Source organism: Saccopteryx bilineata, chromosome 10 (assembly GCF_036850765.1).
Source record: "Saccopteryx bilineata isolate mSacBil1 chromosome 10, mSacBil1_pri_phased_curated, whole genome shotgun sequence".
NCBI lineage: Eukaryota > Metazoa > Chordata > Mammalia > Chiroptera > Emballonuridae > Saccopteryx > Saccopteryx bilineata.
Window position 1 is genome coordinate 71,304,022 of NC_089499.1, and position 26,779 is coordinate 71,330,800.

The following is a 26,779-nucleotide window of genomic DNA, read 5'->3' on the forward strand; positions in this document are numbered from 1 at the left end:
TATGAGGCCGGCCGCGGTTCCCTGAGTGAAACCCTCACCAGCACGGAAAATTTCCACCGTTGGAATTAGTTCTCACTCCCTCCCGTGCGTGGCTTTCCCAGGAAGAAATTCTCGCCCACTAACTGCGCACCAACCAGGAGACCGGGTAAAATGGCCGCTCTGCTTTTCTTTCTTTGTTTGGGTTTGGCGCAAGTGTTAGCTTGTATTGCCCGGGTTGCCACAGGATCAGTTTTTCCTCGGCTTGGATCTCCGTGCCACAGCCTGGTTCAGCCGTTTGTGCTGTGGCCTGGATCTATTCACCCCCTTTGCCTGCCTCAGTTTCTATATTCACAGTTACCAGAGAAAGCCGCCCTGTTTAGGTTAGTGAGGAAGGAGGAGCATTTCTTACTCCCTATTCCCTTCGGGCTTTGGTTATATATTTAGCCAATTTTTCACTCAATCATACCTTTGGGTGTATTGCGAAGCATCTGGAAGCTCCAAGTATAGGTTTTTCTGTTTCTGGTTGAAGATCTTGTTGAGTTTTGGGGGAGATTTATCGGTATCGCTTCCTACCCCGCCATTACTCTGACGTCATCCTCAAAATGTGTCTTTTAACTTTTTTATATGTAATAGGCACATGAAAGAAGAAATTCTGGATTTCAACTGTAGCAATTCACAAAATTCCTCAGTATTTTAGACTACATTGTTCTTTAAGTGCAAACACACACACACACACACACAACACACTTAAACAAGCAGCAAAAAAGGATAATTTTAATTTTTTAAGAGAAAGAGGAAGGGAGAAAGAGAGGAACATCAATTTGTTGTCCACTTATTTATTCTCTTATTGATTGATTCTTGTATGTGCCCTGACCGGGGATTGAACCTGCAACCTTGGCATATCGGGACGATAACCAATGGAGTTACTTGGTCACGGTTACAGGAATTTTCTTTATACTATAGCTCATATTGGATTGAGGAGTAAATAGATTTTTCTCCACCCTCAGGAAGAAATCATTTTATTCCACATTTCTCAAGTGAGATTTAACTAATACTGTATACTTTGTGTTTCCAATATATAGCTGTTAATATATTTTATTTATATTTTTCTTTTAATTTTAGATTAGGACACTAAGATAACAATTTTAGACACTAATAGTGTAATTTTTTGCTGACTTTTATTCATCTCAATTACCATAAAAATAATATATAACCACTATAGTCTACTTTGAAAAATTCTTTTTTATGCTAGCAGCAGCAGTGTTCCCCAACCCCCAGGCTGTGGACTGGTACCGGTCCGCAGAGAAAGAATAAATAACTTACATTATTTTTGTTTTATTTATATTTAAGTCTGAATGATATTTTATTTTTAAAAAATGACCAGATTCCCTCTGTTACATCCGTCTAAGACTCACTCTTGATGCTTGTCTTGGTCACGTGATACATTTATCTGTCCCACCCTAAAGGCCGGTCAATGAAAATATTTCTGACATTAAACCGTTCCATGGCCCAAAAAAGGTTGGGGACCACTGCTCTAGAGCAGTGGTTCTCAAACTCTTTGAAGTCATTGCACATTTAAAATCCTACAGATAATTGTAGACACACTATATACAAATTTCTGAGAAATATGTTATAATTATTAAGTCAAATATTAAAGAAAAAATATAAAGTCCAAGCGTGCTTTTATGGTAATTAAATGAAATAAATATGGCAAAATTAAATTTATTGTGACATTAAAAAACATTTTTAGAGTAATGCTTTTTAGAATTTGTAATAAAGAGGTGTTAAAAATAAAAAAACAACAAAAAAGTTATCTTTTTATATATATAGATACATTCTTAGTAAGATTTAGTAAATTCGGCAGGTTCCAGCATGCATGTGTTAAGTTTTTTCATTCTTGTGTTTATGAGAAACATGAGCCTGATGTGTCCTAGCAATTTCTTCAGTGTTTGGGCATATATTTGAAAGGTAAACCCTCATTTTCTTGTCAATACATTGATGAATTCCTCTCTTTTTACTCTTAATTGTATTGAGGGTAGAAAATCCTAATTCACACAAATAGGATGTTGAAAATTGTAGTAAAATGTTCAAAGCATTTTTAGATATTGCCACATATTCTTCTTTTCTAGAAATCCAAAAGGCTTCAAGAGACAATTCTTTATGTTTAATCATCAATCCACGATCAGTGGATATAGCTGCCAGTTCTTTTTCTTCTGTTAATGTTAAATCAAAATCACTTGAAGCTTCCATGAATGGGTTTCTAATCCAATTGTTTTGTTCAGTGTTAAGTGATGGAAAATGCTAAAAGTTAAATTCCGCCTGTCAGCCTTCAAGTCCTGTTTTATTTACACTTAACTTTTGTTCACCTCCAGAATCAGATTCCTCAATATCACGCCTTTTTTTGAAAAATCTATCCATTCTATTTGGGTGTATTTATCAAAAAATAATTAAATGATGTGTTAATAATAAATATAATAATGATGTGTTAACAAAAAGTTGGTATTTCCATAATGAAATGGTATAATAAAGTAACTATATTTATTTTTATATCTAGGCACATGCCGCAAACCAGCACAACTAGTAATTCCAGGTCCCAAGTGGGAATGGTGCAGAATTAAGAAAATACATGGAATTAAGAAAATACAGGGTCAGGAGGGCCCTGTAATTGCTGCTGGCAAGAACAAAGCATGCCCAAAAACTGCATCTTGCTTTATTTATAGGGCAAAGTGAAGCCATTAGCAAATCAATGGTCTCTGATCACGTTTCCAAGGCAACACAAAAATTTTACCAAGTGCAGAAAACCCCACCATACATATCATCTTAACTTTACACCAAACAAAGGATAGAAAAAACTTGCCTCCAGTCTTTCCGGGCAACATGGGGGTAGTGTAAACAATTCAGCACCACAGCTTAACAGCCTTTTGCAACCTAATCAGGCAAGTGAGATGGAGGGTTGGGCAGACTGTCAGCTAACAGCCAATTCCCCATACCTCTGTCCCCCAAAAATCCAAACTCCAAAAATCTTGTTGGTCCCCAACAGGCACATATTTCTCTGGAATACCATAGGGCGTACCTGGAAATCTTCTAGGGTGCACCAGTGCACCTGGTGCACACTTTGAGAACCACTGCTCTAGAGTCTTAGAAAAGTCCGTCACCTTTGATCTTAAGTAGTTAATCCTTCTTTTAGTCTTTTGTTTTCACAAGTCTGCTCTATTTGTTTTATCTTTTTTCTTATGTGAAAATAATTCATCTGTTTTGCTAAGCTTTCTTACCTTAATTCAGGAATTCTATATTTTGAGTCAATTTTGTGAAATGGAGTTTATATTTCAGAACCATATGGCAGGATGTACTTTTTTTCACTATTCTTAATACTATTTTCATTAAATGTTATTTTCACTGATATTTCAATAAATTTTTTATTCCCAGTATCATGTACATATGGAACACCCCATTATTTGACACAATTATAGAGTATGTGGTTAGAAGCTCTTCTACCAGGCAAAGCATATGTTTTCTCCATTCCTTTCTTTCCTCCCTTATCAAATATTGACAGAGCATCTTATATGTCTCTGGCCCTGTGCAAGAGTTGCTGACCAAAGATGATAATATGCTTTCAGTCCTGATTTCCCAAAACATTCTGCAATTAGAAATTACAGACCAATACAAGAGCAGGTTACGAGGATGCCATTCAAGAACTGTGATAGGAAGGTGTTAAACATGCTCTGGGGTCTAAGGGAAAGATGGATCGAACCCTGTTTAGTGCAACAACAGCAGAGTTCAGGGGAGATAAAAATCCTGCTTGGCTCTGAAGAAACAGAGGGTTCTACCAGGTGGACAAGGTGAGAAAGAACACTGTGATGCAAAGAGCATTACCAGTGGCAGCTCTTAACCTTGGTGACTGCACCATGTCAGAAACACTGGGCCCCATTCAGCAACTTCTCCGCCACTTATTGGCTCTCAAACTGAGACAGTATAGGAATAACAAATGAATTCCATCGGGACTGAAAGAACTCCACCTGAGAGGACTGACTCCTTGCTTTCAATAAATTTCCAGAGTTAAAATGAACTAAGCACATCCTTAAAGGAAAGAATGTATGATGATAACAACTTTCTTACATTATGTTCTACAAAATAGTAGTTTTCTTAATTAAATGATAATTGAAATATTTGCACAAGCCTTATTTTACATGCTTATGGAAGATATCCTGTGACTACTCTGGTGTAAGGAATCACCCATCTAACCTTGAACCCTCTATGACTTGTATTGGAGAACTTGAGTTAAAAGCCCTGAGTGAATGTCTCTTGGACACAAACTGTCTGAGTGAGTGACCTTTGTGCAGACACAAAGGATTTCATGTAAACAGGCTTTAGAAAATTAGTCTAGAGGTTCTAGATTGCCCCTTCCTTTGTGCTTGTTAATTAGCAAAAGAAAAAAAATGTACTGACCCAAATTAGCCCTTTCTCCATGTCAGCAAAATGTCCATTAATTATTCTTTCCCCTTGTCACCTAATCTCCCTTCCTTGTAATCCTGTTACCTCTGTTGTGCTTCTGATCAATAAAAGCTAAGGAAGAAGGAGATTCAGCAGGTCTCCTTTGCCCCTTTTGGCAGGCCTCCCCCTCTTTCTCTTGACATAAGTTTGTGTCTTGAGTAAGTTTTTTCCACGTGATACTGGTAGTTCCCAGCAGGCTAGAGTACTACACCCCAGGATCAACTGCCACCAGATGACAATGATGGAACAACTTGACTTCTTCCTCCCTCCCAAGACCACACCCACCTCAAAGCCCCTATGTAAACCACCCATAAGAACCCTTAGGAAACTCTACTTCCCTTCTCTGGTCAATTCCCTTGTGTACAAGCTCTTCTCAATAAACTCAATCTGCTTGATCTTGTACTGAGTTCATTGCTCATTTCTATGACATTGAGACTCAAGAACCTGGCATTCAAGGTTCATTATCAAAACCTTGGATAAGCCACTTAATGTGTTGTAACCACCATCTTCTTGCCAGTTATGTGGATTAAATGGGATATATACCAAACTCAGAGCACAGTGAGTAACTCATAGATGTTCATTAATTTTAGTTTCTTCTGTTACTGGAGCATTTGGGATGACTGATAGCTCTATAAGTTGGATTATAGACAGTCATTGGTGAAGGAGGACCAAAGGTAAGACAAGAAGGAGAGGCTAGAGACAGGATGTGAAGAGTCTTTTATTTCTTACTCCTGTGTTAAAGTCAATGTAAATTAATGAAGTAGCAGAAAAGTGATGTGATCAGATCCATTGCCAGAATTAGATCATGAGACCCTCTGGAAGATGGTCTAAAAGGAAACACTGTGTGTTTTTCCCATCCATCTGGAATTCATTGAGAATTCATCTCACTTGACTAGGTCATAGATGGTGAGAGAGGGATTTCAGCTACTGGAAAGAGAAGGAAGGCTGCTGTGTCTGCAGGTGGTGGTCACCTGAGGGGTGGTTCATCCCCAGTGATTCAGGATGTGGGTGGGGTAGCTGTGGGGCAGTCTGAGACCTCGGGAGCCTTGCCAAAGACTTCATTGGCTGAGTTCAGATGTAAGGATGCCTTCCTCCAAAAAAACCATATGCCCTGGGGAAGGAACAACTAACATAGTAATGCCCAGGGACAGAAATTCAAGGTGTGCCCCTTTCTCCTGGAACTCGCAAGCCCAGAGTAGCTCTAGAGAGCTAACCTCGGCAAGTAAAGCTAAGAGCCAGATGTCATTGTAAGAATTTTTAAGAATAAGACTATGGTTTTTCACTCCAAATAACATGGTATGATTCACATATGTTCTAACAGAAAGAAAAAAGAGATAACTTGACCTGGTTACTTCCTCTTACCTACCACTGCCTGTGCCTTTACAGCCAAGTTCCCTGAAAGGATATCCCCCCACCCCCGCTCTGTATCAGCAAGGGTCCCAGAAAGCAGTAGGTGGCACACTGGAATTGGGGTAATTCAAGGAAGTTTAATAAAGGAACTACTTATGAACGTGTGGGCAGGGTAGATGGAAACCACACGGGCCAGAGCAGTCCCTAAGGCTGTTACCGCCTTAAGAAACATCAGACACTTGAGTTGGCATATTTCAGCATTGTATAAAAATGTACTTAAAAATTTCTGCAGGTTATTATTTCTCTGTGAGACGTGAAGTAATGATTAACTTCAAATGTGTATTAAAAATGTCTTAAAAATAGCAATCTCCTTTTTCATAACTAAAGTTGAGGAACATGGTCACTTGATTGTTTGTTAAGTAGTAGTTTTACTGTGATGAGTTTTCCCTTTTGAGGATATGCCTTCTGGTTTATCTCTACATTAATTTTTTCCTCTGTATTTACTGGAAAGGAACATATGATGAATAACAATTTAAGATAAAGGATAATTAATGCGATCTAAATATAGCTGCTCAGTTTGAGATTTAAAAAGATTTAGTGGGAAATAACTTGACACATTGATGAAATATTTAAGGGAGAGGAGGAGGAGCAGACAATGTGCATTTTTTTTTTCTTTCTTTCTTTCTTTTTCTTTTTTTTTTTTTTCCTTTATTCTGAAGCTGGAAACTGGGAGAGACAGTCAGACAGACTCCCGCATGCGCCCGACTGGGATCCACCCGGCACGCCCACCAGGGGCGATGCTCTGCCCACCAGGGGGCGATACTCTGCCCCTCCAGGGCATCGCTCTGTTGCGACCAGAGGCACTCTAGCACCTAGGGCAGAGGCCAAGGAGCCATCCCCAGCGCCCGGGCCATCTTTGCTCCAATGGAGCCTTGGCTGCAGGAGGGGAAGAGAGAGACAGAGAGGAAGGAGGGGGTGGGGGTGGAGAAGCAAATGGGCGCTTCTCCTATGTGCCCTGGCCAGGAATCGAACCCGGGTCCCCCACACACCAGGCCGACGCTCTACCGCTGAGCTAACCGGCCAGGGCTTTTTTTTCTTTCTTAATAGTTCCAAGTTTTTCTTATTCCAAATCCTATCTAATAAATGTATGCATCTCTTAACCCTCAATTTATCTTTCGTATCTCTTGGACCTCAGTGGATTTTCCTCTCAATTCTTAGGAGGTAATTTGCCCTTTTGAACCTCTTTTACCTCATTTTGTTTTGTTTTTATCCTCTTCCCTGGATGGCTTCATCTGTCAGGTCCTGTTTCTAGTTTTATCTTTATTGATCAACCTCTATGTTATTGATCTGGTTCTTCATTACATGTGATGTATTTGGGGATGATAATGATAATTAAGTGCTGAAAACAAGTCATTGGCTTAGCCCTGGCAGGAATAGAGAACAGGAGCAAAAAGTTAAACTGATTTCAATGCCAGGGTCCCACTTGTTGATGGGGAAAGGGTAGGCCTGAAACCGAAAGGGCTCTGTGAGTGTGAGGACAGCAGGACCCGTCGGGAGTGCAGGACAGAGAGGGTGGGGAGCCCGTGCCCACCAGACTGCGCATTTTAGTCCGTGGTAGTCACTCCTGTGTGCAGCTGCCTGGACTCATGGGTGCTGCTACTGACTTTGTCAATAAATTGCTTTGACCTTTCCCCTCAAACTTCCTACATCTGTTATTAAGAGAGATGTATGCAGAATCTGGTGTTTGGACAAAATGATCTTTTATGCCCTTTAACCTTACATTCTATGGCACAAAATGAATTCACAGTTAAGAGAGAATACAATTTATTTTAAGTAGCCTCCAGCTCACCTTCTTGTTTATTGAAGGTACTTGACTTTAAGATTAACTGGGCTTTTAAAAATAGAAATTGTGAGTAGACACATACCCAAAGATATTCCCATACAGATGTGCAGTGCAACAGTGTTTCTAGAAAGAAAGGATGGGCCAACAGCTGAGATGGGCATCAGTAGAAGACTGATCTTCATTCATAATTCAAACAGAAAAATGTTGTGCAAGTATTAAAAGAAGTGTGTTGTGCTGCCATATAACTATCTCAAAGATGTATTTAATGAAAAAAGAAAAATGTGGTATACCAGTTAATGCAATCTAACCCCCTTTTGTGTAAAAAAGGAAGACAGCCTGCACTTACATTTCTTTATACACGCGCACCAGCGCAGCTGGGGCTGGGAGGGGATGCTCAGCTCCTTGAAGCTGCCTGAATTTTCACTAGATGCATGTATTACTTTGTTGTTTACAAGTGTGTAACAAAGGCTTCTTTGCTAGTTTCTTGAAAATTTTAATTTTATAAAAATTTGAAAGAAACTATTGGCTCATCTTTTCCCCTTTCATTCCATTTTCTTTATTCCTTAAGAACACAGCTGTAGACAAGTAGGTAGGGTACACAGGGCAGCCTTCCATGGACGAATGGCCTGGGCGGCAGTGCTGGAGACCAGCAGGGGAAGAGGCCGCCAGGTTGGTGTGGGCAGGCTTGGATTTGGAGCATGGACAGTGTGAAGATGGCATTCATAGATTTGGAAGGCCTGGCACAGAGTGTGAAGCTCAAGTGGGGCAAGGTCAGATCCTTGCCAAGAGTCAGCCTGGTGTCAGAGCCCATGCAGAAGAAGATGTGAGTCCCATGGGAATCAGAATGGCTTCTTAGCATGGGTGAGGAAGGCATCCATGTATATGGTGATTGGGCAAGGGATGTCAAAGCCCAAGCTGGGTGCAATGGGCTGCCGTGCAAGTGTGTAGCCCAACAAGAAAAGTCCGAGCCCAAGTGGGCTGAGAAAGGCCTTGGCATAGGGGGGCAGGGGCAGCGATGGGAACTTAGTTATGCAGAAGGGGACTGACAAAATGAGTATTATGAAAAAATTGCTGAAGGGTGTTATTTGGTATTAAAACAAGACTGTAATACTTAACTCATTTGGGGAAAATACTCCTGATAAGTAATTTACCTTTATGCACAGTACTGCATCCTTTTATAGAGCAACTTCCTATATAACTAAGTATTTTAGGGTCAAATACATCTACAGATATGAGTTTATAAAATTTCAAGCTAGCTTCTTTCCTGATTGCACCTGTCAAGGCTCCTGCTGAGTCTATTCCATCTCTATCTAACACTCTGTCTTGTGCTCTAATCCCTACTTGGATGGAATATACATACATTGAGATGAATGATGACAGAGTTGTTTCTGCTACACGTGAGAACAGGCAGAGGATTCTCCTTGTGTTCAATTTAACTCCATTATTGAGTAACTTGAGAATAAGAATGAACAGGGCACAATTTCATCCTAAATCTGTACTGCCCAGACTTTGCCGACAACGTTAGCCAGTGGTTTGCCTTGATTAGAGAGAAAAATAAACATAAATCTCTTCCGTGATCCATAGTTAAACATAGGTCACCCCCAGTCTGCAGGTGTTGTACTCTGTGTTCAGTCTAGGGATGTTTCTAAATGAAGAACTAATCTTCCCAAGAGTGTTAATTAAAATAGAACAGCAACACATTAATTTGCAGAATGTTTCCCGGCTTGCCTCCAAACTGCTTTCAATTCATCTTCAGCACATTTTGTGGGACCTTTTATCATGGCAGTTTTTGATGTAACTGGAGGCAGAGTTTGTAGAAACTCTGTACAGAATCATGAGCTAATTACATGTCATTAACAAAATTACTTGCTATAACTATCATTTAGTAACTTCACACATATCTGAGTGAAACTGAGAAGGTAGAAGAAATAAAAATCACTATATTGATCTCACTGAAGTCCTAAAATCTTATCAGATAATACTAAAATTTTTGCATTAGAAATCAGTTTAGGTCCTTAACACACAATGTTCTTGAAAGAGTGCTGTAAATTAGCTCCATCGCACGTCAGTGTAGAGCTGACCTTACCTGATGCCTCGCATTATAGCTCTTGAACCAAAGGGCTTGGGCCCTGAATGTCAACAGGGCAGGGAAGCCACTTGCAAGGCACGTTCTGGGTGCCAGCTGCAGGTCAGTGCAGATTTACATAGGACAGTTTGTGCTCATTAAAATTATCTTCAGCATCGATAAGGAGGAGGCTGACCTTAAAATAAAATACACAGAAGAATGCAAATCAGGCAAGAATATGATGCTTGAAGTTTTCAATATACATTTCAATACTTTTGTTTAGGTGGAAAGCAGAATCTTACTTACAGCGAGTGTCTGTGTCTGTGTGTGTCCATTTATACATAGAATCAGAGAATTGTTTAATACATACATATTCATCTAAAGGATGCATGGAGTCATTTCACTACTCCTCATCTTTTCAAATGCTTTCTCAATACCTTAACACCCAAAGCAGATTTTTAGAACGTTACATAGTGACTTGAGGTCCTTATTTTAAACATTATCACACAGCTATCACCATACATTTCCATACCCTTAACATTTTATTTTTTAAATATGGTAGCCTTATTTTTAATTAACCTTATTAATCTTTGATTCTGTTAGAGGGAAAGAAAATATGATGACACAGAAATGTCATTTTTTTGTGGCAATCTTTAAAATTATTATTTCCTGTCAGCAATTAAAATGGGAGATTCTGGCAAATACACTTGTGCAAAGCTCTCCCTTAGAAATGTTTATCAGCTGTGTATAATGAGTCAATTTCTATGTAAATATAATCAGTATTTGATGGTGGTGAGGAAACTCCCAGATTAAATGGTTTTTGTGGTTCCTTGATTAACATACATTATGAAATCATTACCATATGCACTAACATTGCACATTTGGAAATATCTAGCTCAGATTCAAGTTTTAGGCCTTTCTAAAGAAATGTGATCCTTTTCTAGGTAAAAAGAATGTGTGCCCTATGTGCCAAGACACTCCAAACATTGCATTTTGATACACGTGTATGTGTCCATTTAACATTCCACAATTAGATGTTGAGTTTTTACTGTGCTGCCAGCACTGCTCTGTGCGTGTGTACGCCCCGCCCCCGCCCCCCACGGGGATCTAGGAAGACAAAGTCCACTGAGCTCATAGAGTATCTATCCGGATGGGAAAAGAAAGACAACCATGAAAACAAATGCTGTTATTTTCTATAGTGACAGAAGAAGGGAAGGAGTAGCAGCTTTTTTTGCTAGGTAATTGGAGGTCTTTCTGAACTAACATTTGCTGAAATAGTTGATCTGAAGGAGTCAGCTGAGTGAAAATAAGAACGTGAGCATTAAGGGATGTTCAAAGAGCAGGTACAGGGTCTAGAGGGGGGAATGGGCCTGGATGTACCAAGTATGCGAGGGCCAATGGGGCTGGGGCAGAGGGGCTAGGAGCAGTGACAACAGAGTGGTGGGAAATCATCTTCAGCATTATTGCATAGGGTTGATAGGATTGCCAGATTTAGAAAATAAAAATATAGAGAACTAGGTTAAAGTTGAATTTCAAATAGATAATAAAAAACTTTTAGTATATGTGTGTCCCATGCAATATTTGGTATTTAATATTGTATCTGGAAATTCTATCCTTAACCTTATCATCCAAAGTAGAATACTTTTTGAGTGAAGGTGTTGCTGGCAATAGCTAATTCAAGACAACAGCTAAAACCGGGTGACTCAGGCAAACCAAGGTGTAGGGTCATTATACTTACAGTCTGGGCTCCACCAACACTGAAATGATTGCTTAGAACCCTCTATGTTGTTAGATTATTTTAGTGTGGTATTTAAGAGAAGATATCTCTAAGGCAGGGGTCAGGAAACTTTTTGGCAGAGAGAGCCATGAACGCCACATATTTTAAAATGTAATTCCGTGAGAGCCATACAATGACCCGTGTACCTTAAGCATTATCCAATAACAATTTGGTGTTGTCCCAGAGGACAGCTGTGATTGGCTCCAACCACCCGCAACCATGAACATGAGCGGTAGGAAATGAATGGATTGTAATACATGAGAATGTTTTACATTTTTAACGTTATTATATTTTTTTATTAAATATTTGTCTGCAAGCCAGATGCAGCTATCAAAAGAGCTACATCTGGCTTGCAAGCCATAGGGTCCCAACCCCTGCTCTAAGGGATAACTTTACTAAGAGACCAGTAATGGGCACACTTTTCTTGGGCATGACAGCTCAGATTGGCAGTGGCTTCCTGGTGGATTGTGTTGAGCTGAGCAAGAAAGAGTGCTTGATGATCCTGGCTGGTTGGCTCAGTGGTAGAGTATCCACCTGTGGGTGGAAGTCCCGGGTTCAATTCCTGGTCAGGGCATACAGAAGAAGTGCTAATCTGCTTTTCCACCCCTGCCCCCCTCATTTCTCTCTTCCCCTCCTGCAGCCATGGCTTCATTGGAGCAAGTTAGCCCTGGGCACTGAGGATGGCTCCATGGCCTTTACTTCAGTCACTAAAAAGGGCTGGTTTGCTGAGCAACAGAACAATGGCCCAGATGGGCAGAGCATTGCCCCTTAGTTGGCTTGCTGGGTGGATCCGAGTAGGGATGCATGCTGGAGTCTGTCTCTGCCTCCCCTCCTCTCACTGAATATATATGAAAAAGAAAGAAAGAAAAAAGAAAGAAAGAGAGAGAGAAAGAAAAAAAAGAAAGCGCTTGATTTGCTGCATAACAGTTACTGTAGTGTGGCAGGGCTACTGTTGTAGCTTCCACTTTGATATTCCTGCCTTCCAAGTGGAAATGATTCTTTCTTGCTGGGCTTGATGTGAGATACTAATTTAACATCTTTGTTCTTATATCTTTGATAGACTGCATATTAATTTGCCTACTGTGCCTGTAAAACACAGACCATAATTTGATTATCAGGACAAATAAAGGATTGCTTTCTGTCTTAGATCTTTGAAATCTTTTCTTCTCTTGCAACTTAGCAAATTCTAGAAATACCAGCCAGGACCCCAAGGATCTTATCACGATGGCTGACTAAAGGTCTTGCCCCATGTGAGTCCCAGTATGATGAAAGTAAAGCCAATTTCAAACAAAAAAAAAATTATTAAATTTGCGGTCTGGATCTCTTAACTTCTCCATGCTGGCATTTATTATCTGTAGAATCACAGTAAGCTATAACACCAAAGCAGTTGATTGGAGTTACTCAGTAAATAACATTTGATGAAGAGAAAATTAGGTGGTAAAGAGACCCTTGAGAAATTAGAAATAGGCTTTTAGGCTTTCAACCTATTCATCATGTTGGAAGGCACTGAATAATATAGTAGCATATGAACCAGCAGCAACCAGCTTCCAAAGCCCCACAATGCTGAATCAGATGGTGGAACAGTCCAGCATGAGGAACTATTCAAAGCTGAGTCATAATAAGTTTTGATTAAGGAAGAAAATAAAGAAAAAGCTTATGTCAAGTTTAAGAGAAAGGTTTAAAAGAGCCATTACAAAGAATATTCAGGCTAGGGATATTGTAACTTACCTTTTCTACTCATGTGCTCAAGTGACTGATCTCAAACCCAATACAAATAAATTGATTTATATCAGTTAAGTAAAGTTTGGAGAGGAGAAAAGGTGAGTCTATCTTCCTTAGTGTTATGGCTTTGTTTTCTGTAACAATAGGTAATAAATTTTGAACCACAGCATTTTTGTTACTGTGTTAGGAGAGGAGCCTCGGGTTCCCAAATGGAACAAAACAGTGTAAATTGCACCTTTGTGCTCCTTCGAATACATAACAAGATGGTGAAAATATTCTGTCAGTAGATTGTAATATTAAAAGTTCTTCATTAGAGCAAACAACAGCCATCCTGTTGTTATTCAACTATAAAACCCATCTCTTCCAGGAAGGCTTCCTTTTTTTTTTTTTTTGTGACAGAGACAGAGAGACTTCCTTTTTTTGAGACAGAGACAGAGAGAGACAGAGAGAGGGACAGATAGGGACAGGCAGACAGGTAGGGAGAGAGATGAGAAGCATCAATTCTTTGTTGCAGCACCTTAGTATTTCATTGATTGCTTTCTCATATGTGCCTTGACGGGGGCGGGGGGGGGCGATAGCAGACCGCGTGACCCCTTGCTCAAGCCAGTGACCTTGGGCTCAAGCTGGTGAGCCTTGCTCAAACCAGATGAGCCCGAGCTTAAGCTGGCAACCTCAGGGTCTCGAACCTGGGTCCTCTGCGTCCCAGTCCAATGCTCTATCCACTGCGCCACCGCCTGGTCAGGCCAGGAAGGCTTCCTTAATTACCCTCTAATTATCTCTCCTTTCATTTCTCAAAACACTTTGTACCAGCTTCTATTTCTTGTTTGTGAGAAGCATTGTGTAGTAAACAAAACATGAGCTTTGAAACCAACCCCACCACCAACTGGGCAGGTACCTATCCTCTCTGAATCTTTGTTTCTTTCTCTATATACAGGCTCTATGTGAGAGTCCATGGTTTAATGGCAATTGCTCAATAAACAAGAGTATTTTACTATTAATTAGACCAAGAGGTCTTAGGAACAGGGGTACTGATAGTGTACATCCCACATAGAATGATGCTAGCTATATCACAGGCACCTAGAAGATTAGATTTCTGAACAAAATGCTTTGTGTGGCTCAGATGTCATTCTAAGTAGCTAGTTGTTCTCAGTGTGTTTTCATATATCTTGAGGGTTTTTTTCTCTTAAAGTTCTTTTTGCAACATATTTTAGAGTTTCTTTACATGCCATTCTGACTTTCCCAAGCAGCTTCTTGAGTTCTTACTTTTATTTCCATTGTATCTGACACACTACAAGTAAACAAGACTGGCTAGTCAAGTGAGAGGAGGATAGGTGAATGAAGAGCCGGGTGGTTAGAGAAACCTAAATGCTTAAAATGGTCAAGCACTAAATGGAACATTTGTTTTGTGTGTAGTCAATTTTCTGTGTTCATGGTATCTTTATACTGGCACTACTCATCTATGCATTTATCAAATATTTACTGAATTTCAGTGTATAGGGTACTATGCCTGGGGATACAGAAAAGAACCAGAGAGGGATAAACAGGTAGATTACCCAAGGACTCAAAGTTTCCCAGGGATGATAAAACAGGGGATACGAGAGAATAGATTAGAAATTTAAATGATGTTATTTCTACTAGGAAACCTTTACTGGGCTCTTATAGCTTCTCACTTCAAGTCAAACTTCCTCTAAACTCCTGGTTCTTTATGCGTTCTACCTTTAACTCCTCTTCCTCTCTGTAGTCTGTCCTAGCCAGTCCAGCTACCTCCCCTCTTCCCAAAACACGGCCTCTTTAACTCATCCATCTTGTCTGAAAACCCTCTGCCACCCGTCCTCTCTACCAACGTAATCCTCTCCACACCCATTATGAGCCAGCCAAACCCACTCCTTTCTTGGAGCCTTCCCTGAGTTCCCCAACCTCAGACAATCTTTCTCTCCTTTGAATGCTTTAAGCACTATCTACTCTTTGAAGTGGAAACAAAAGTGGAAAAGCCATTAAATCGTATAAACTGAGGTTCACAGGAAACTTGAGGAGGTATTGGGGTAGGTCTGGGGTTAGGGTGCTGCTGCGGCTTTGACAAGATGCCTGGCTAGCACTCAGGATTCCTGTCTGGAGCTCAAGAAATGCAGTACCAGTGGCATGAATTTGGGTCTCAGACAGAGAGGTGGAAATGGAAATTTGAAATGAATGGGGCTGAGTAAACAGGAGACTGAGTAAAGAGACTTGAGTAGCTCCTACGTGTAGTACTCCAGCCCACTGGGAAAAACTAGTGTCTCCCGGAAAACACCTACTCAAGACATAAACATGTCAAGAGAAAGAGGAGAAGACTTGCCAAGGGAGGCAACAAGACCTTCTGAATTTTCTTCTCCCTTAGCTTTATAGACCAGAAGCAGAACAGAGGTAACAGGATTACAGGGGAGGGAGGCCAGGTGACAAGGGGGAAAAATCACTAATGGCCATTTTGCTGACATGGAAAAAGGGCTAATTAGGGTCAGTACATTTTTTCCTTTTGGTAATTAACAAGCACAAAGGAAGAGGCAATCCAGAACCTCTAAGCCAATTTTCTAAAGCCCGTTCACATGCATTCCTTTGTGTTTGCACAAAGATCACCCACTCACACAGCTTCTTGGTGTTTGCATGCAAGAGACATTTACTCAGGGCTTTTAACTAAAGTTATTCAGTCCAAGTCAAAGAGGGTTCAAGGTTAGATGGGTAATTCCCTACACCTATCTTTAAGGCTAAAGAAAGTAGAGGAATCATGGAAGAGACAGAAGGATCTCTCTGAGAGGCAAAATAAAAAACAGCAGCCATGCCCTTGTCCATTGGCTCTGTGGTCCATTGGCTCTGTGGTAGAGTGTCAACCCCACATGTGGATGTCCAGTTTAATTCCTGGTCAAGGCACATAGGAAAAGTGACCACCTGCTTCTCCCCCTTCCCCTTCCTCCTATCTCTCCCCTCTCGGAGCCATGGCATGGCTCCAGTGAGTTGGCCAGAGCAGGGGTGGGGTGGGGGATTCCCAATGGCTCCTGGCCTCAGGCACTAAAAATAGCTCAATTGCAGAGCAAACAATGCCCCAGATGGGCAGAGCATCGCCCCATAAGGGGCTATCCTGGTCAGGGCGCATGCAGGAATCTGTCTCTGCCTCCCTTTCTCTCACTTAATTAAAAAATAAATAAAAAAGAAAAAGAAAATGGCAGCCTATGGAGAAGCCAAAGGAGAATTTCAAGAGAAGTTAGGAAAAAAGGAAGATAATGAACAAAGGAAAGATGACTATGCCATTTATTTTCTGAGCAGTCAATCATTCGGTGTCCTTGAGGCTGAGCATATATGCAAATTTATATTGTCATCTGACAGTATGCTCACCCTTGGGACAACAGACATTTCAGGCCATAGAAGAACAGGTGCTGACTGGAATGAACTCATAAAGGCAGATCAGTCAAGAATGATTTTTTATAATTATTTTTTAGCCTAGAATTTTAGAGGTACAAATTAATATTTCTTGGAGGAAACATTTTGGAGTTCCTTAAAGGAAGTCATCAATGCCAAATGGAAAGAAAAATCAGCCTGAGGATATGAGATTCATTAATTAATTTATTATCTGTGCTATGTGCATAGTGTGCACACATGAACATGTTCAGACTATAATGATGAGAACTTGACTAATTAACATGGATAATATGTATAAGATATAAAGTAAGTCAGTGACTGCAAATCACGGTTCAAAGTCAAGACATCTCAAAATAAAAAAGAGTAAAATGGAAATAGAGGGCAAAGAAACCCTGTTCTAAGATTAAACATCTGATTGACAAGTGTTACATTGGAATTATATAAATGAGTCAGCTGAGTGAGTCATCCACTTAGGGACCTTCTGAAAGTCTTGCCAATAACCATCTCGATTTGAACATGTAATTCTTTGCTCTTGTAACTTTGCTGTGAGATAATTGTCTGTAAAGCATTAAGATTGATGTCAGTGAAAGACAAAAATAGACTTCATCAAGAGGTTTCTAGCATCTCAAATAGAAAGGGCAGACTCCTTTCTGACCAGCCAGCAAAGCCTGCTGAGTGGAGACTGGGTCAGAGAGACACAAGGTCCTGCGGCACATGCAGAAGAGGCTGGGGGATGAGATGGGGATGTTACACAGCATTGCCTGGAGAAGTCGGAACCCTTACACAGGAAAGGGACCCAGGTGTTAAAAACAGTAGTGACACACATGAAAAGATGTTCAATATTCCTAATTGTTAAGAAAATGCAAATCAAACCCACAATGACATACCAGCTCACAATTGATAAGATGGCTACTTTAAAAAATTAATTAAAAAGACAGACAATGACAAATGTTGATGAGGATGTGAAGAAATTTGAACACTTGTGCACTGTTAGTGAGGATGTAAAATGGTGCAGCCACCATGGAAAACAATGTGGTGGTTCCTTTTCAAAAGATTAAAAAGTACAATGACCAGAGGATTCAAGAATTCCATTTCTGTCCTTTGACAAATGAGTGGATAAAAAGTGTGGTCCATCCATTTAAAGGAATATAATCATCCTTGAAAATGAAGGAAATTTTGACACATGGATGAACCTTGACGACAGTATGTTAAGTGAAATAAGCCAGTTACAAAAAGACAAATACTGTTCTGATTCCACTTATATGAGGTCCCTAGTGCAGTCAAATGCCTAACAACAGAAGTAGAATGGTGGTTTCTAGGGCTGGGCAGGGGAGAAATGAGGAGTTAGTGTTTAATGGGTATAGAGTTTCAGGTTTTCAAGATCAAAGAGTTCATGAGATCACTTGCACAGCAATGTGAATGCACTTAACACCACTGACCTGTACAGCTAAAAACAGTTAAGGTGATAGATTTTATATTGTGTCTATCTTACCACAATTTAAAAAATTAAATGCTGATAATACATGTATTTATTCACAGACAAATATTTGAGTGTCCACTGAAGGCCAAGAATGATTCTGGTGTCAGGGAAGACAGGAACTCAGCACACAGAGTCTTACCCTCATGGAGTTGCCCATCTAGTGGGGAAGACAGACCAAGTAAAAACTATATACTGTGTTAGACAGAAAAATTGCTCTGGGGGGAAAAAAAGTGGAAAGTAGGGAGATAGAAAGTGTCAAACTGACAGAATTTGGGATAAATTGGGAAGACCTCACCTCAATGTGTTACTTGAAAGGGGTCCTGCCAGAGCAGGTATGCCTAAGGCTGACTGGAAGTATGTGGATCTTTTTTTTTTTTTTTTTTTCCTGAAGCTGGAAACGGGGAGAGACAGTCAGACAGACTCCCGCGTGCGCCCGACCGGGATCCACCCGGCACGCCCACCAGGGGGCGATGCTCTGCCCCTCCGGGGGGTCGCTCTGCTGCTACCAGAGCCACTCTAGCGCCTGGGGCAGAGGCCAAGGAGCCATCCCCAGCGCCCGGGCCATCTTTGCTCCAATGGAGCCTCGGCTGCGGGAGGGGAAGAGAGAGACAGAGAGGAAGGAGAGGGGGAGGGGTGGAGAAGCAAATGGGCGCTTCTCCTATGTGCCCTGGCCGGGAATTGAACCCGGGTCCCCCGCACGCCAGGCCAACGCTCTACCGCTGAGCCAACCGGCCAGGGCCAGTTCTTAACTTCATGCAGGAAAGATTTCACAACAGGAGTCCAGATGATTTTGAGAGTCAGTTTTTTAAAGCTGGATACAGTGAAACAAGAAAGAGCTTAAGATAGAAGAAGAAACAGGAGAGAGCCTGGGTGGAGCGCTGGCTCACTGAGAAATAAAAGTCACAGTGAAAGAAGTGAGCCCAGGCGAGGCTGCTTTGCTCTCAGAAAGTCAAAGGAAAGGGGGCCTTGGAGACAGGTTCTGGGGTGAGCCCGGGATGAGCTGCCACTGTTCCCCTGGGTGCAAGTCTCATGGGGACCCTTAGAGCTTAGGAGAAAGAGAGGCAAGGAAAATGCACATGGGAAAAATGAAGAGGAAGGGGAGGAGAAAGTGCCAGTGTACTTCAGGGAGGGAGAGGCCTGGGCCTCCTATCCTAAGGGCTTTAAAGCATAGAGATTTTAAGGGCAGTCTCAGGGGAGGATCTCAATAGAATATTCATTAGCTTTCTGGGCGTGTCCTTTTAGGGTCATGGTCTCCACTGATTGGTCAGTGCCAGGGCAGGGGTTGGTGCCAGGCAGGGAGTCATCAGCCAGTGCAGCTGGTCCTGAGCTCAGCCATCACATCAGTTATCTGGTTTGACTGCTTTTCTGGGCCTGGAGCTGAAACACAACTGAGGCCTGGGGTTTAATGCTTAAGGGCATTTCTCCAGCCGCCTTGTTTGTTTTCCCCTCTGAAGGGGTCTGACTGGCATGGCTAGCAACATGCCAAGGGCGGAAAGGTCAGGGCAGGTGAAGAACCACATGACTAGGTTACCCTGAGGACAACGTCCTTGTTTTCCTAGTTTTGCCTATTGCTGGCGCCTGGGGCTTTCTACCTTGGCGACCTTCCTGCCTGGCTTGTGGTCCTTGCTCTGCTCATACCCTCTAACTGCCTTCCACAAAAGGTAGCATTTGAGCAGCGATCTGACAGTGAAGGAGTGAGGGTGGAGATGGGGGGAAGGACAGCTAGCACAGAAGGATCCACACGGAACAGCGGAACAGCGAAGTGGTAGCCTGAGGCTGTGTTTAAGGAGAAGCCAGTGTGGCTGGAACTGGGTGAGTGAGGGTGGAGGCCAGGGCTAGTGATGAGGAGACTGCAGGAGACTAAGGCAGTACTGCAGAGGAGGATGTCAGGCACTTGGGTTGAGATGTTGAGAACAGGAAAAGTGTTATTTTCAAAGGAGAGCTAACAGGGTTTGTTGTTGAAGCAAGTAAAAGAGTGTGCAAAAAGAACGGAGTCAAGAATGAGCCAACACAGCGTTTCAATCAGGGGTCGTTTTGTCCCCTGAGGGACATACGTCAAAGTCTAGAGACAGTTGGGGGTCATAGTTGGGGACCATGGGGCATGATTAACTCAAACATCTAGTGGGCAGAGGCCAAGGGTGCTGCTGAAGACCCCAGTGCACAGCACAGCCCCGCAGTAGAGTTATCTGATCCAAAATGTCAAGGTTGAGAAATCCCACGAAAGTGTTTGGCCTAACTAATTAGGATAAACAACAAAGAAAGCCAGATTAAGGTGATTAATTTGAGGTCAGACTCAAAATGAGGAAACAAAAGAGAGCAATCATAACTTTCATTAGCATCACATTCCTCAGAGACCATGAACAGCACGCTGATGGTCCCATCTGATTGTCACAGTGCTCTGAGGGATGTTTCGATATCCTTCCTATATTAGATGGGAACATAGGTGGTTTGGCCACTTGTAAAACTCAGAGAAACTTGGATTAAAGCAAAATCTGTTGGACTATTAAGCTCTGGGTCTTAACAGTGTGCTATCCAGGCTTCCTAAATTCACCATGTTTCCAAGTAAAGCCAACAACAGAGGCAGTGCAAGCAAAAGATATCTATGCATACTTACATACATATGTGCATACATGCATACATGCTGTACATATATGCATATTTATATATTTTAAAATATACTTTAAAGTCATGAGTCTAGCAACATGGAAGAATAATCTGCACTGGATTGCCACAACCAAGATGCCAGATCACACTGTTAGCTGCTTAGAACAGGAGGGATTCCGCCATCAAACATCTGGCGCCTTCCCTCTGGCCCTCCTACTTAGAGAGCTGGTGGTGGATAGATTCAGACTTCCTCTCAGTATCTGCATTTTTCTGGCCTTCCAGTTACTTCCTAACTCACCAAACTCCATAGCCACCTGGGTAATTTTTAGATTTGCAAGAGAAATGACTAAGAACAAAAAAGCTGATTTTGCAGGAACTCAGAGGGCCGTGTGTATGTAGGTGTTGTCATTCATTGACTATGGGATGGGCGCTGAGAATGGGTTAGGAGCAAGGAGGCAACCAGGCCAGAAAACCATGGCTAATGTGGGACTGGCCCCCAGGCTGCAAGGCAAAGGTGGAGGGACCTTCCACCACGCAGTGATAAACGCAGCAGCATTCTGGGCCCTGAATTTCCACTCCGTGCCTGGACTTTTAAACCATGTTGAAAAGAAATGAAAGGAGAGAGTAGGCGAGAAAGGGACTTTGCATGCTCTTCCTTTCTGCAGTTATACCGTCTGTTTTCAGACAAGGGATTATTTCTTATTTCACTTTAGTTTTGCTTTTCCATATACATTTTGAATTATAGAAAATATTTAGCACACAGGACTGGCTTTTAGACTATGAGTTACATTCTTAAGATCATCCTAGAGATTTTCTTTTTGCTCTGTCCTCCCACCAGTACCTGGCATGTGGGAGACCCTGAGTTAATAGGGCACTAACTCTAATAAGCCCACCTAAACTCAATATACTTGAAGGCTCAGCACAAATCTCCCCTCTGCCACAGTGCCTTTGAGGACCTATAGCCTGTGCTGTTCATTCATTCAATATAATTTTTTCTTGAGCATTAAATATGTGCCAATTACTGAGCATTAAATATGTGCCAATTACTGTTGTAGCAGCTGAGGATAGGCAGTGACAAACAATCACCCTGCCCTCCCAATCTACCATTGGTACTTGTGAAACATGCCCCAAAACACTGCTTAAATTTGTGTGTGTCATTTGTCTGCAAGTTTTCTTAGAGAAGATTTTACATATATATATAGTGCCCTGTGTTTTGAATACCGTATCTTCAGAGCAGGAGGTGCTCGTTATTGTTGGTTTCAGAATTCAGAATCAGAGCATTCTCAAGTCCTAGAATTCCCCTAGGAAATCTTTGTTGGTGGTGTCCAGTCTCAATGGGTGATGACTTTCACTAGAGTTAGCCACTTAAGGTACCCAACATGTGTTGGCTCATGAAATAAACATCATCTTCTCTGGCTTCAGAATACACCATGCCTAGAGTGGAGACCAGTATCACCAGCTAATAAAGGAGCTATGTTTGTGCATATCGTGTGTTTTTCTTTTCTTGTGATGTCTATAAACTGGTACTATATCTGGGGAGTAGAGACTCAGCACATTGGCTGTGATGTTGTTACTCACGTCAAAAGAGCTAATGAATGCATGGTGAGAGCACAGGGTGCTAAGATTCCTACAGCGGTCACAAGGGGCTTTCAGCAAATTGGAGCCAGTGGTTACATGGTGGTTTGGGCAGCTCCTTACATGGAAAGCAGTTGATCTAAGAGCTGCTGTTTTAGAAAAACAGAGAACCATTTGGAAAGCCCAAATCTTTGTTGGATCTAGTTGGTATGCATTGTGAGATATTATTTGAGAGAAGGTTTTCAAGGGAGAGCCCCACTACAGTTCCCAATGAATTGTCCATCCTCTGGCTGATGTTTCAGATAGGGCTTTTTTTTTTAAACCCTGCTTAAACAAAGCTCAAAAATGCAACTATGAGAAGTAATAGGTTTATTACAAGAGGAAAGATAATTCATTACTGAAATCATTTAAGGCTGTATACCCAAGACCAGACCATCCTAGATAAATTTATACCCAAGACCAAACTACTATCCTACATAAATCCATACTTTGTGATCTAATCCCATTTGTATAAAGGAGAAAAATATCTCGAACAAATGACAAATTCATCTCTTGTATCAGAGTTTTCTACTTTTTAGTTATCTGATATATATTGTCTGCCAAAAGTATACTAAATACATCAAATGGTGAGAATTGTAAGGTTATCTTTTTAGTCCTAAATAGTGTTTTTAAGGTAGCATTTTGGCCATACAAATGGGACCATAGGGAAAGATATACAATTTTACTTTTTATTATACTTTATCCTGTTTTGCTTTAAATATTACCAACAAGTAACTTTTATTTCTCCACTTCCTCTGACCTATGAGAACATATTTAAATTCAATTTAGCATCAGAATTCTTGTTGAATGTTAGTCTAGTGTTATATGCTGTGGAGGAACCCAGAATAAGTAAAATGAGCACTGTGTTTTCTGGGATAGTCTCATAGACTGACTTCACAAAACTGGAATTCCAAATGAGAACTAAATAATCGAGACTATCGTTATAGAAAAATAATTGTATTCAACAATGATCTGATGTTACAGTGCCAACTTGTGTGTGTGTGGACCTGCTGATTGACTTTCAGATGGAATTATTTTGAGTAGGGTTTTTTTTGCAGGTTGTCTCCTCTTTGCTCCTGTTCCTTAAACGATTTGTCAAGTTTGGTTATTGCACTTATCATTATGTACTCTGATTATTGGTTAAATAAATGTGTTAAATTATTTGTTTTGTTTCCCCGACCAGAACTGAACTCTGCCAAGCCAGAGATGGTCTTTCTCCCTTGGGTTCATTTTTTGCATCCACAGTGTCTAGTACTACACCTACAACAAAGCAGGGTTCATTGCATTTTTATTGAATATATATATATACTTCAAGTGTCCTGAGTTCACATCAATAAGAGTTCAAATCGTAACTCAGTTCTTTCTCACTCCATGGACAGATCCCAGATGTATACATCTTTTCCTCACTTCTTATACTAGGATTAGGTTTTCAAATAAGGGTTGATTTTTGTGTGCTGCATGGAATCATTATAAGTAAAAATAGAGTTTTTCCCTGACAGCATTTTTATCTATTCAGACGGACTGTCTATGTCACAATCATTTTATGTTGCCTTATAGTTTTTTATTTCTCATCTCATATATATACTAATAGAAATCTTTATTTTTCTCTTTCATATAGCTGCCTCTAGCTCCACTGCCTTTAAGAGTACATTTATATTCAGAGACTCCAATGGTAAATAATTTCAACAGGATAAAGCTCTTTAATCTATTTTACATCTAAAAGGCATGCTCAATACTATTTACTGCCATCTCTTGAGAATCCAATTTCCTAAGGTTATGTTTCTGAGATTGAGTAGAAATTTTCAAAACCTAGAGTTCAAAGTTAAGCATCAAATTCAAACAAAGGCTAAACAATCCAGGCTGAGACTGATATGTGTGGCCATAAACAGCAACAAATTCTCTCAGTGGATATTAGCATAATAACTATGACAATGGCTTAGCAACGTCAAGCCTCTCCTCTGGCCCTAAGCATATGGGGGGGGGGGCCTGTTTTTCCTAAATAGCATATTTAGAGAATGTAACATTCATAATAAAAGCAATTAGGATATGATAACAAATATCCACATAAGTACTAGGTGTCAAAACAGTGGGGTACAATTTAAAAATAAATTCAGTTATGAGTCAAAATTCTGTTACTGAGATATAGCAAACTAGCTGCTGGGTAGAATCCTATGGAGTACAGCTAATGGAGGAAGCACTAGTCGCTGCTGCCGTTCCTGTCAAGGTCAAGCACTCTTTTCTAAATCATTCTTTGTCCCTGAAATACAGAGATGAAGAAACAATTGTGGTTTTTATTTTTTTGGTAAATATAATGAAAGTTAAAAAATAAAGATAAAATAAATTGAGCAAATAAAACACATTTAAGCTGCTGGTTTACTGAAGTTTCTAGATGAGTTAATTGTAAATTAATTGACCAAGACACTTTGTAATTTCTTTCCAGCAACTTCACCATCTATTGGACTTTAAAAATATTTCTTGGGAAATTGGATCTTCTTATGGCCTTAGGAAGCATATTTGAGTGACTGACTAGCATAGCCAAAAAATCTATGAGCATCTTCACCTCATACCCGGAAGGTTTTTAGTCACTTTTCCTACATTATGTGTTTTTTTTTTAATTTAAAATTTTCAATGCTATAATGATAATGGGTTAGTGAAGACACTTATCCTGCTGGGTGTTCAAAGCACAGTGCAATAGAAATTCAGTATCTGGCATCGTTGGTTTTCTTGGCTTTGTGCATGCTAAACCTGGTATTTCTATTGATACAGTATAAAAAGAGCCACCGCCCGTCCCCCCCCCAAAAAAAAATAAAGAAAAAAAAAAAGACACTTATTTCTTGGTCATGGGGAAAGTTAGAGTTAAAACCACCTGCCTTCAGAATGATCATGACAGGTAAACACAGGAATTAGATGGCACAGGAAGCCAGCTTTTATTTTTGAAAGTCCAGAATGAGATAAACCAAATAAATGGAACTCCACCAATACCAACTGACTCCAGTTCTACAGCTCCTTAACCAATCCTTAAATTATAAATAAAATAGAAAGAAGGAAACAAAAAGCCAGGTAAAATAAATGTTTAATGAGGAGGTTGGGGAACAGAAAATAAGTAACAATGAGACTACAGTTGTTTTGTTTTTTTCCCCCAGACAAGGTTGTTATAATATTCTAACGTGCAAATATGCAAATTCCATTTCTTTAGAAATTTGAATCATCTGCGTAATTAGAGATGGGAGAAAATAGGCCATAGCCCTTAAGTTTCATCCTCAACATGATAGGACCCATTAGCAATTTCTCTCTGCAAGGGGCTTGACTTTATGCACAGCCCAAAATCTTAGTTCATCTTTGCTCAAAATGCCCCTGTGGAAAGGACTCTGCTGCCCTCTACTGTCATTTAAAGCTGGATACAGATGGAGAGAAAACTTTAGCACCTGAGAACCGGAGAGGTTGGGGTTCCTAACTCGATGAGAGGCCGGATGAGTCAATACCCCTTCTGAGGGAGAAGATCTTGCAGCAATAGTTACCTTTCTTCTTATGTTCTTAGGAAGCATATTTGAGTGACTGACTAGCATAGCCAAAAAATCTGTGAACATCTTACTTGCCTCACTCCCAGAGGATTATTAATCAATCATTTGTCCTACCTTATATAATTTTTATTTAAAATTTTCAGTGCTAATGGTAGTGGGTTAGTGGAGACACTGATCTTTCATCCTAACTGGAAGACACACAGGGAAGGTGCTCAGGCAGGTTTCAAATGTCAAGGCTGCGAGATGAAACATCTAGGTCAGGGGTCGGGAAACTTTTTGGCTGAGAGAGCCATGAACGCCACATATTTTAAAATGTAATTCTGTGAGAGCCATATAATGAGGTCATGAGAGCCATGACCTGTGTACGTTACGCATTATCCAATAAAAATTTGGTGTTGTCCTGGAGGACAGCTGTGATTGGCTCCAGCCACCCACAACCATGAACATGAGCAGTAGGAAATGAATGGATTGTAATATATGAGAACATTTTATATTTTTAACGCTATTATTTTTTTTATTAAAGATTTGTCTGCGCCTGACCTGTGGTGGCGCAGTGGATAAAACGTCGACCTGGAAATGCTGAGATTGCCGGTTCGAAACCCTGGGCTTGCCCGGTCAAGGCACATATGGGAGTTGATGCTTCCAGCTCCTTCTCTCCTCTCTCTCTTTCTCTGTCTCTCCCTCTCCTCTCTAAAATGAATAAATTAAAAAAAAAAAAAGATTTGTCTGCGAGCCAGATGCAGCCATCAAAAGAGCCACATCTGGCCCTGGCCGGTTGGCTCAGTGGTAGAGCATCGGCCTGGCGTGTGGAAGTCCCGGATTCGATTCCCGGCCAGGGCACACAGGAGAGGAGCCCATCTGCTTCTCCACCCCTCCCCCTCTCCTTCCTCTCTGTCTCTCTCTTCCTCTCCCACAGCTGAGGCTCCATTGGAGCAAAAGATGGCCT

At 40.9% G+C, this 26,779-nt stretch overlaps 1 pseudogene; it reads left to right on the plus strand.

The window, feature by feature from the left end:
• The first annotated feature begins 24,967 nt into the window (after nt 1–24,967).
• On the plus strand, nt 24,968–25,080 carry LOC136314838 (small nucleolar RNA SNORA8; annotated as a pseudogene).
• The last annotated feature ends 1,699 nt before the right edge of the window (nt 25,081–26,779 follow it).